Source organism: Schistocerca cancellata, unplaced genomic scaffold (assembly GCF_023864275.1).
Source record: "Schistocerca cancellata isolate TAMUIC-IGC-003103 unplaced genomic scaffold, iqSchCanc2.1 HiC_scaffold_808, whole genome shotgun sequence".
Taxonomy (NCBI): Eukaryota; Metazoa; Arthropoda; class Insecta; order Orthoptera; family Acrididae; genus Schistocerca; species Schistocerca cancellata.
In genome coordinates this window covers 550,387-560,579 of record NW_026046819.1, presented here as the reverse complement: position 1 = coordinate 560,579, position 10,193 = coordinate 550,387, and positions in this window count along the sequence as shown.

Sequence of the window (10,193 nt, the reverse complement as noted above, 5' to 3'; positions counted from 1 at the left end):
GTCTAGCACGAACGCTGGTCCAACTGAGGCGCCAGGTGGAAATGGCATGGCAAGCCGTTCCACAGGACTACATTCAGCATCTCTACGATCGTCTCCATGGGAGAATAGCAGCCTGCATTGCTGCGAAAGGTGGATATACACTGTACTAGTGCCGACATTGTGCATGCTCTGTTGCCTGTGTCTATGTGCCTGTGGTTCTGTCAGTGTGATCATGTGATGTATCTGACCCCAGGAATGTGTCAATAAAGTTTCCCCTTCCTGGGACAATGAATTCACGGTGTTCTTATTTCAATTTCCAGGAGTGTATTTATTGTTCGGTGGGACCAAATTAAGGAGAAGTCTCCGTGGTCACGGAACGAGTCAATACATGAAATTATAACACGATAGCAGAAACAGATAAAATGAAATATAAGAAACGTATTCGGGCGACAACTGGTAAGTTTAAATAAAGAAAATCAACAATGTAACACTGGAATTTGCTTAATTTTTCAGCTCTTCCAGGAGCTCCTCGACAGAATAGAAGGAGTGAGCCATGAGGAAACTCTTCAGTTTGGACTTAAAAGCGTTTGGGCTACTGCTGAGAGTTTTGAGTTTTTGTGGTAGCTTATTTAAAATGGATGCAGCAGAATAGTACACTCCTTTCTGCACAAGAGCCAAGGAAGTGCATTCCACATGCAGATTTGATTTCTGCCTAGTATTAACTGAGTGAAAGCTACTAACTCTTGGGAATAAGCTAATATTGCTAACAACAAACGACATTAAAGAAAATATATACTGTGAGGGCAATGTTAGATTTCCCAGACTATTGATTAGAGGTCGACAAGATCTTCTCGAACTTACAGCACATACAGCTCGAACAGCCCGTTTTTGAGCCAAAAATACCCCTTTCGTATCAGAAGAATTAGCCCAAAAAATAATACCGTACGACATAAGCGTATGAAAATATGCGAAGTAGACAGCTTTTCGCGTTCAACTGTCACTTATTTCAGATACTGTTGTAATGGTAAATAAAGCGGCATTTAGTTTCTGAACAAGATCCTGAACGTGGGCTTTCCACAACAGCTTACTATGTATCCGAACGCCTAGGAACTTGAACTGTTCCGTCTCGCTTATAATATGCCCATTCTGTCTCATCAAAATATCGGTTCTTGTTGAATTGTGAGTTAGAAAGTGTAAAAACTTAGTCTTACTGTGATTTAGCATCAAATTATTTTCCACAAGCCACTAACTCATTTCGTGAACTGCATTATTTGACAGTGTTTCAGTTTAGACACAAGATCCTTCACTACCAAGCTGGTGTCATCAGCAAACAGAAATATTTTTGAATCACCTGTAATACTAGATGACATATCATTTATATAAATAAGAAACAGCAGTGGCCCCAGCGCCGACCCTTGGGGAACGCCCCACTTAACAGTGCCCCATCGGGACTGAACATCACTACCACTCTCAATATTGCGGAGAGTTAACTTCTGGACCCAGATCTCGACTTAGCTCTCGCTTGACACCGCTGAAAGCGCAAATGGCGGCGCTTTGGGGTCAGTGGAGTCCACGCTACGCAGCGTCTGGCACGGAGCTGTCCTCGAAGCAACCGACTTGCGAGGGCTCGCTGTGTCTCTGTGGCGCCACGCGACGCCCTCCCCTCCCCTCCCCTCCCCTCCCCTCCCCTCCTCCTGTTTCCTTAAATAACGTAACTAACCGGCGAACGGTCCGGACACTTGGATGACATCGTCCAGTATACCGAACAGCATACACAGCACACGCCCGTTGGGCATTTTGATCACAATAGCCATACATCAACACAATATCCACCTTTCCCGCAATTGGTAAACGGTCCATTTTAACACGGGTAATGTATCACGGAGCAAATACCGTCCACACTGGCGGAATGTTACGTAATACCACGTACTTAGACGTTGGTGACTATTACAGCGCCATCTATCACAAAGCGAGAAAAGTGGTCCAACTAAAACATTCATATTTCTGTACGTACTACACGAATATGTAATAAAAAATGGGAGTTCCTATTTAGAAAAACGCAGTTGATATCCGTTTGACCTATGGCAGTGCCATCTAGCGGGCCAACCATAGCGCCATCTGGTTTCCGTCTTCAAGATAGACGAGTTTCGTTCTTTGTAGTTTTTTGGTTTGATGCTTACTTCGTGAGATATTAGGCCCGGTTTCTATCAATGGTCCACCCTGTATATAGCAAACGTGATTTGCATCCTCATAGAGGCAGCACTAGCGCACACTCTTATCCGAATGGCGCGAAATCTTTTAGACATCATGTACGAGGGCAGTTCAATAAGTAATGCAACACATTTTTTTTCTGAAACAGGGGTTGTTTTATTCAGCATTGAAATACACCAGGTTATTCCCGAATCTTTTAGCTACACAACACTATTTTTCAACGTAATCTCCATTCAATGCTACGGCCTTACGCCACCTTGAAATGAGGGCCTGTATGCCTGCACGGTACCATTCCACTGGTCGATGTCGGAGCCAACGTCGTACTGCATCAATAACTTCTTCATCATCCGCGTAGTGCCTCCCACGGATTGCGTCCTTCATTGGGCCAAACATGTGGAAATCCGACGGTGCGAGATCGGGGCTGTAGGGTGCATGAAGAAGAACAGTCCACTGAAGTTTTGTGAGCTCCTCTCGGGTGCGAAGACTTGTGTGAGGTCTTGCGTTGTCACGAAGAAGGAGAAGTTCGTTCAGATTTTTGTGCCTACGAACACGCTGAAGTCGTTTCTTCAATTTCTGAAGAGTAGCACAATACACTTCAGAGTTGATCGTTTGACCATGGGAAAGGACATCGAACAGAATAACCCCTTCAGCGTCCCAGAAGACTGTAACCGTGACTTTACCGGCTGAGGGTATGGCTTTAAACTTTTTCTCGGTAGGGGAGTGGGTGTGGCGCCACTCCATTGATTGCCGTTTTGTTTCAGGTTCGAAGTGATGAACCCATGTTTCATCGCCTGTAACAATCTTTGACAAGAAATTGTGACCCTCAGCCACATGACGAGCAAGCAATTCCGCACAGATGGTTCTCCTTTGCTCTTTATGGTGTTCGGTTAGACAACGAGGGACCCAGCGGGAACAAACCTTTGAATATCCCAACTGGTGAACAATTGTGACAGCACTACCAACAGAGATGTCAGGTTGAGCACTGAGTTGTTTCACGGTGATCCGTCGATCATCTCGAACGAGTGTGTTCGCACGCTCCGCCATTGCAGGAGTCACAGCTGTGCACGGCCGGCCCGCACGCGGGAGATCAGACGGTCTCGCTCGACCTTGCGGCGATGATGACACACGCTTTGCCCAAAGACTCACCGTGCTTTTGTCCACTGCCAGATCACCGTAGACATTCTGCAAGCGCCTATGAATATCTGAGATGCCCTGGTTTCCCGCCAAAAGAAACTCGATCACTGCTTGTTGTTTGCAACGCACATCCGTTACAGACGCCATTTTAACATCTCCGTACAGCGCTGCCACGTGTCGGAAGTCAATGAAACTATACGAGACGAAGCGGGAATGTTTGAAAATATTCCACAAGAAATTTCCGGTTTTTTCAAACAAAATTGGCCGAGAAAAAAAATGTGTTGCATTACTTATTGAACTGCCCTCGTAGATGTAGAGACATGTCTACCAACTTTCGTTTATGACACCTTTTTCGTGTTGCGATTTTTTTTTCATCAGTGTAGATACATATTTGCGCCCACTCGTCGCTCATAGGGTGCCTAAAGGATAGCTATACAACAATTCAAGCAAATCACATTAATGGTTTTTGTTAGGGTAAAGTAGATTGACAATATTTACAATGAGTCGTCACAAGCGAGGGGCGACATGTAAACAATCAGCGTCCTTAGCTGCAGACGATGTCCATACGAACAGTTAACATGAGGCACAGGTTGACGGCACCTCACAGCATTCTTCGCTCTCGCGCTCTCGATCTCCCTGCCTCCACTTGTGGTTACGCCGGAACAACATGTGTGCAGCTTCTTAGTATGACAGCTGTAGTGCAGTTATCTCACCTGAGATATCGTTTGTTGAAATCGCACGAGTATTTAAATGTTGTTAATTTCAAGTTTCATTGTGAACATATTCGGTCAGTGTGAAATATTAACTTTTTCAGAGTCATCGCCCTTCTCAGTTGCTTGATTCCTCTGCTGTGCCGACCTCTTCACCTCTGGGCAGCGCTCACAGACTACCTCCTGAGTTATTTCTTGCATGTTAGATCTGTATATATAGGGTCTATACAAGGGCGATCTTCTTGAGGACAATATTATGGAAATGGAAGAGGATGTAGATGAAGATGAAATGGGAGATACGATACTGAGTGAAGAGTTTGACAGAGCACTGAAAGACATAAGTCGAAACAAGGCCCCGGGAGTAGACAACATTTTTTTTCTGGGGGGGGGGGGGGGGAGGAGACCAGACAGCGAGGTCATCGGTCTCATCGGATTAGGGAAGGACGGGGAAGGAAGTCGGCCGTGCCCTTTCAAAGGAACCATCCCGGCATTCGCCTGGAGCGATTTAGGGAAATCACGGAAAACCTAAATCAGGATGGCCGGACGCGAGATTGGACCGTCGTCCTCCCGAATGCGAGTCCAGTGTAGACAACACTCCATTAGAACTACTGACGGCCTTGGGAGAGCCAGTCCTGACAAACCTCTACCATCTGTTGAGCAATATGTGTGAGACAGGCGAAATTCCCTCAGACTTCAAGAAGAAATCACTAATTCCAATCGCGAAGAAAGCAGGGGTTGACAGATGCGAAAATTACCGAATTGTCAGTTTAATAAGTCACGGCTGCAAAATACTAACGCGAATTCTTTACAGACGAATGGAAAAACTGGTAGAAGCCGACCTCGGGGAAGATCAGTTTCGATTCTGTAGAAATATTGGAACACGTGAGGCAATACTCACCCTACGAGTTATCTTAGAAAACAGATTAAGGAAAGACAAACCTACGTTTCTAGCATTTGTAGACTTAGAGAAAGCTTTCGACAATGTTGACAGGAATACTCTGTTTCAAATTCTGAAGGTGGCAGGGGTCAAATACAGGGAGCGAAAGGACATTCACAATTTGTACAGAAACCAGATGGCAGTTATAAGAGTCGAGGGCCATGAAAGGGAAGGGAGAGAGACAAGGTTATAGCCTCTCCCCGATGCTATTCAATCTGTATATTGAGCAAGCAGTAAATGAAACAAAAGAAAAGTTCAGAGTAGGTATTAAAATCCGATGACATTGTAATTCTGTCAGAGACAGCAAAGGACTTGGAAGAGCAGTTGAACGGAATGCACAGTGTCATGAAAGGAGGGTATAAGATGAACATCAACAAAAGCAAAACGAGGATAATGGAATGTAGTCGCATTAAGTCGGGTGATGCTGAGGGAATTAGATTAGGAAATGAGACACTTAAAGTGGTAAAGGATGCCATGAGGGGCACAGGGTGCAGCCAGCTGCAGGTGGTGGCACATGTCGGCACTAATCACGTGTGTCGCTCTGGATCTGAGGAAATTCTCTCTCGATTCCAGCGGCTATCTGGTTTTGTGAAGGCTGCCGGTCTTGCTTACGAATTGAAGGCAGAGCTCACCATCTGCAGCATCGTTGACAGAACCGACTGCGGACCTTTGGTACAGAGCCGGGAGGAGGGTCTGAATCAGAGGCTCAGACGGTTTTGCGACCGTGTGGGCTGCAGATTCCTCGACTTCCGCCACAGGGTGGTCGGGTTTCTGGTTCCGCTGAACAGGTCAGGAGTTCACTACACTCAGCTGGCGGCTACGCGGGTAGCGGAGGCTGTGTGGTGTGGACTGGGCGGTTTTTTACGTTAGAAGGCCTCGGGAAAGTACGGGGTGGGCTGCAATCTCAAAGGGTGCATGGCCAATACAGCACGTGCTTGGATCAAGGAACAGTCGGAATTAAATTGTTGTAGTTGTGCTGGGAAAGTCCCTGAGCTTCAAGCGCTAATAGGAAGGACAGAAGCTGAAATCGTTATAGGTACAGAAAGCTGGCTAAAGCCTGAAATAAGTTCTGTGGAAATTTTTACAAAGTCTCAGACGATGTTCAGGAAAGATAGATTAGGTGGAATTGGTGGTGGAGTGTTTGTGTCTGTCAGTAGTGGTTTATCTTGTAGTGAAGTCGAAGTAGATACTCCGTGCGAATTGGTATGGGTGGAGGTTATACTTAACAGCCGAACTAAGTTAGTAATTGGCTCCTTCTACCGACCCCCAGACTCCGATGATATAGTTGCTGAACAGTTCAGAGAAAATTTGAGTCTCGTAACAAATAAATACCCCACTCATACGGTTATAGGTGGTGGGGACTTCAACCTTCCCTCGATATGTTGGCAAAAATACTTGTTCGAAACCGGTGGTAGGCAGTAAACATCTTCCGAGATTGTCCTAAATGCTTTCTCCGAAAATTATTTCGAGCAGTTAGTCCACGAACCCACGAAATGTAAATGGTTGCGAAAACACACTTGATCTCTTAGCGACAAACACTCCAGAGCTAATAGAGAGCATCATGACTGATACAGGGGTTAGTGATCACAAGATCGTTGTAGCTAGGCTCAATACCGTTTCTTCCAAATCCACCAGAAACAAACGCAAAATAATTTTATTTAAAAAGCGGATAAAGTGTCACTAGAAGCCTTCCTAAGAGACAATCTCCATTCCTTCCGAACTGACGATGCAAATGTAGACGAGATGTGGCTCAAATTCAAAGATATAGTAGCAACAGCAATTGAGAGATTCATACCTCATAAATTGGTAAGAGATGGAACTGATCCCCCGTGGTACACAAAACAGGTCCGAACGCTGTTGCAGAGGCAACGGAAAAAGCATGCGCAGTTCAGAAGAACGCGAAATCCCGAAGATTGGCTAAAATTTACAGACGCGCGAAATGTGACACGGACTTCAATGCGAGATGCCTTTAATAGGTTCCACAACGAAACATTGTCTCGAAATTTGGTAGAAAATCCGAAGACATTCTGGTCGTATCTAAAGTACACAAGCGGCAAGACGCAGTCAATACTTCGCTGCGCAGTGCCGATGGTACTGTTACCGACGACTGTGCCGCTAAAGCGGAGTTATTGAACGCAGTTTTCCGAAATTCCTTCACCAGGGAAGACGAATGGAATATTCCAGAATTTGAAACACGAACAGCTGCTAGCATGAGTTTCTCAGAAGTAGATACCTTAGGGGTTGCGAAGCAACACAAATCGATTGATACGGGCAAGTCTTCAGGTCCAGATTGTATACCGATTAGGTTCCTTTCAGATTACGCCGATACAATAGCTCCCTACTTAGCAATCATATACAACCGCTCGCTCACCGATAGATCTGTACCTACAGATTGGAAAACTGCGCAGGTCGCACCAGTGTTTAAGAAGGGCAGTAGGAGTAATTCATCGAACTACAGACCTATATCATTGACGTCGGTTTGCAGTAGCGTTTTGGAGCATATACTGTATTCAAACATTATGAATCACCTCGAAGGGAACGATCTATTGATACGTAATCAGCACGGTTTCAGAAAACATCGCTCTTGTGCAACGCAGCTAGCTCTTTATTCGCACGAAGTAATGGCCGCTATCGACAGGGGATCTCAAGTTGATTCCGTATTTCTAGATTTCCGGAAAGCATTTGACACCGTTCCTCACAAGCGACTTCTAATCAAGCTGCGGGCCTATGGGGTATCGTCTCAGTTGTGCGACTGGATTCGTGATTTCCTTTCAGAAAGGTCGCAGCTCGTAGTAATAGACGGCAAATCATCGACTGAAACTGAAGTGATATCAGGTGTTCCCAAAGGAAACCGTCCTGGGACCTCTGCTGTTCCTCATCTATATAAATGACCTGGGTGACAATCTGAGCAGTTCTCTTAGGTCGTTCGCAGATGATACTGTAATTTACCGTCTGGTAAGGTCATCCGAAGACCAGTATCAGTTGCAAAGCGATTTAGAAAAGATTGCTGTACGGTGTGGGAAGTGGCAGTTGACGCTAAATAACGAAAAGTGTGAGGTGATCCACACGAGTTCCAAAAGAAATCCTTTGGAATTCGATTACTCGATAAATAGTACAATTCTCAAAGCTGTCAATTCAACTAAGTACCTGGGTGTTAAAATTACGAACAATTTCAGTTGGAAAGACCACATAGATAATACTGTGGGGAAGGCGAGCCAAAGGTAGCGTTTCATTGGCAGGACACTTCGAAGATGCAACAAGTCCACTAAAGAGACAGTTTACACTACCCTCGTTCGTCCTCTGTTACAATATGTAAGTAGGCTGTTTATGTTTTCTTTATGTAAGTAGGCTGTTTATGTTTTCTTATTGGCAACGTTACGTAGCGCTCTATATGAAAATCACTGGCTGTGCTGTGTGCAGTCTGTGGCTAGTTTGCATTGTTGTCTGCCATTGTAGTGTTGGGCAACTGGATGTGAACAGCGCGTTGCGTTGCGCAGTTGGAGGTGAGCCGCCAGCAGTGGTGGATGTGGGGAGAGAGATGGCGGAGTTTTGAAATTTGTCATGAACTGCTATATATATTATGACTATTAAGGTAAATACAGTGTTTGTTCTCTATTAAAATCTTTCATTTGCTAACTATGCCTATCAGTAGTTAGTGCATTCTGTAGTTTGAATCTTTTCTTTAGCTGGCAGTAGTGGCGCTCGCTGTACTGCAGTAGTTCGAGTAATGAAGATTTTTGGTGAGGTAAGTGATTTGTGAAAGGTACAGGTTAATGTTAGTCAGGGCCATTGTTTTGTAGGGATTTTTGAAAGTCAGATTGCGTTGCGCTAAAAATATTGTGTGTCAGTTTAAGCTCAGTCCTATATAAATGTTCAAAGGGGACGTTTCATATGTCGGCCCTTAGCCAAGGATATCTCACTGGAATCTTCTGATTTTTTCTTGTAGTTTGTGTAATTAGTGTAGATTTTGTTTATTGCTAGCGCGCAATTATAGAGAGAATTTCCTTTGTAGTTGTAGTTTTTCATTGTTGTACACAGTTGTGGCATGCATTTAGATTTGCACCAAGTATTCCGCAGCTGCGCTTGCAATTAACTAGATATTCTTTTCAGTGCTATGTTAATGTGTTCTCTTATTTTTGCTCTTCAAATTGTGCTTTTCTGTGTTGTCATGTGAAATATTGTGACAATAATGGCGTGTGAAAAACGTAACACTAGGCTCCAAAGTAAACTGAGAAATAATAGTGACGACAAGCGTAGCTTATCAGCACCACTGTGTAATGAATTAACAAATATTCAAAGTAGTAATTTGGTAACTGTGCATAGGGAAATGGAGCGGGCGTCAAATAATGGTGTAGGCAGTGAAACAATTAGTGAACAGGGAAGCATTATCGATCGATCGGTCGGCAACAGCTTGCCTCAGGAATCCGAAATGACAGGACACAATCTTGCAAATACTGTAGATTCAGGTTTTGCGTCCTCGCCGTTTTCTCAAAGTAGTCAAGACACATTTTCTGCTTTTCAAAATGCGAATATTGGCGGTTCAAATGCATTGCCGAATAGCACTGAGGAACATGTTTCAGACACCAGTGCATTGTTATTACAATTAATGCAACAAATGGGACAAAAGCTTCAAAAGTTAGACACAATGGAACAAAATCTTCGAAAGTTAGACACAATGGAACAAAATCTTCAAAAGTTAGACTCAATGGAACAACACCAGAGGCAAACACAGCAACAATTAGACACAATGGAACAAAAGCTTCAAAAGTTAGTCTCAGTGGAACATAAGCTTGAACAAACACGTGAAGATTTAGCTACTGAGTTACATAGCATTGAATCGAAATGTCAAAAAGTCTGTAATGACGTAAAAACACAAATTTGTGAGCATTTTCAACCTATTTTTTCGCGGCATAAAAAAGCATTACAGAATCACGAAGCAGCCATAAAAGAACTGCAAACCATTGTTCATGAAAATCATGAGACCTTGCAAGCTAAAATTGACTCAGTTGCATCTACCGATTTGGTTACACAACTTTCAAAAACTCAAGAAAACTTAAAGGACACAGTAGATACTCTGAAAATTGGTTCAGAAATACACATGGAGGAAATTAGTTCATTATCAGAGAAAGTAGCCGAACTTTCGGATCAGGTCACTAACTTATCTACGAAGGTAGATGATAATCTGAATGACACAAAACCGGTAGTCTTTAATGACACAGAAG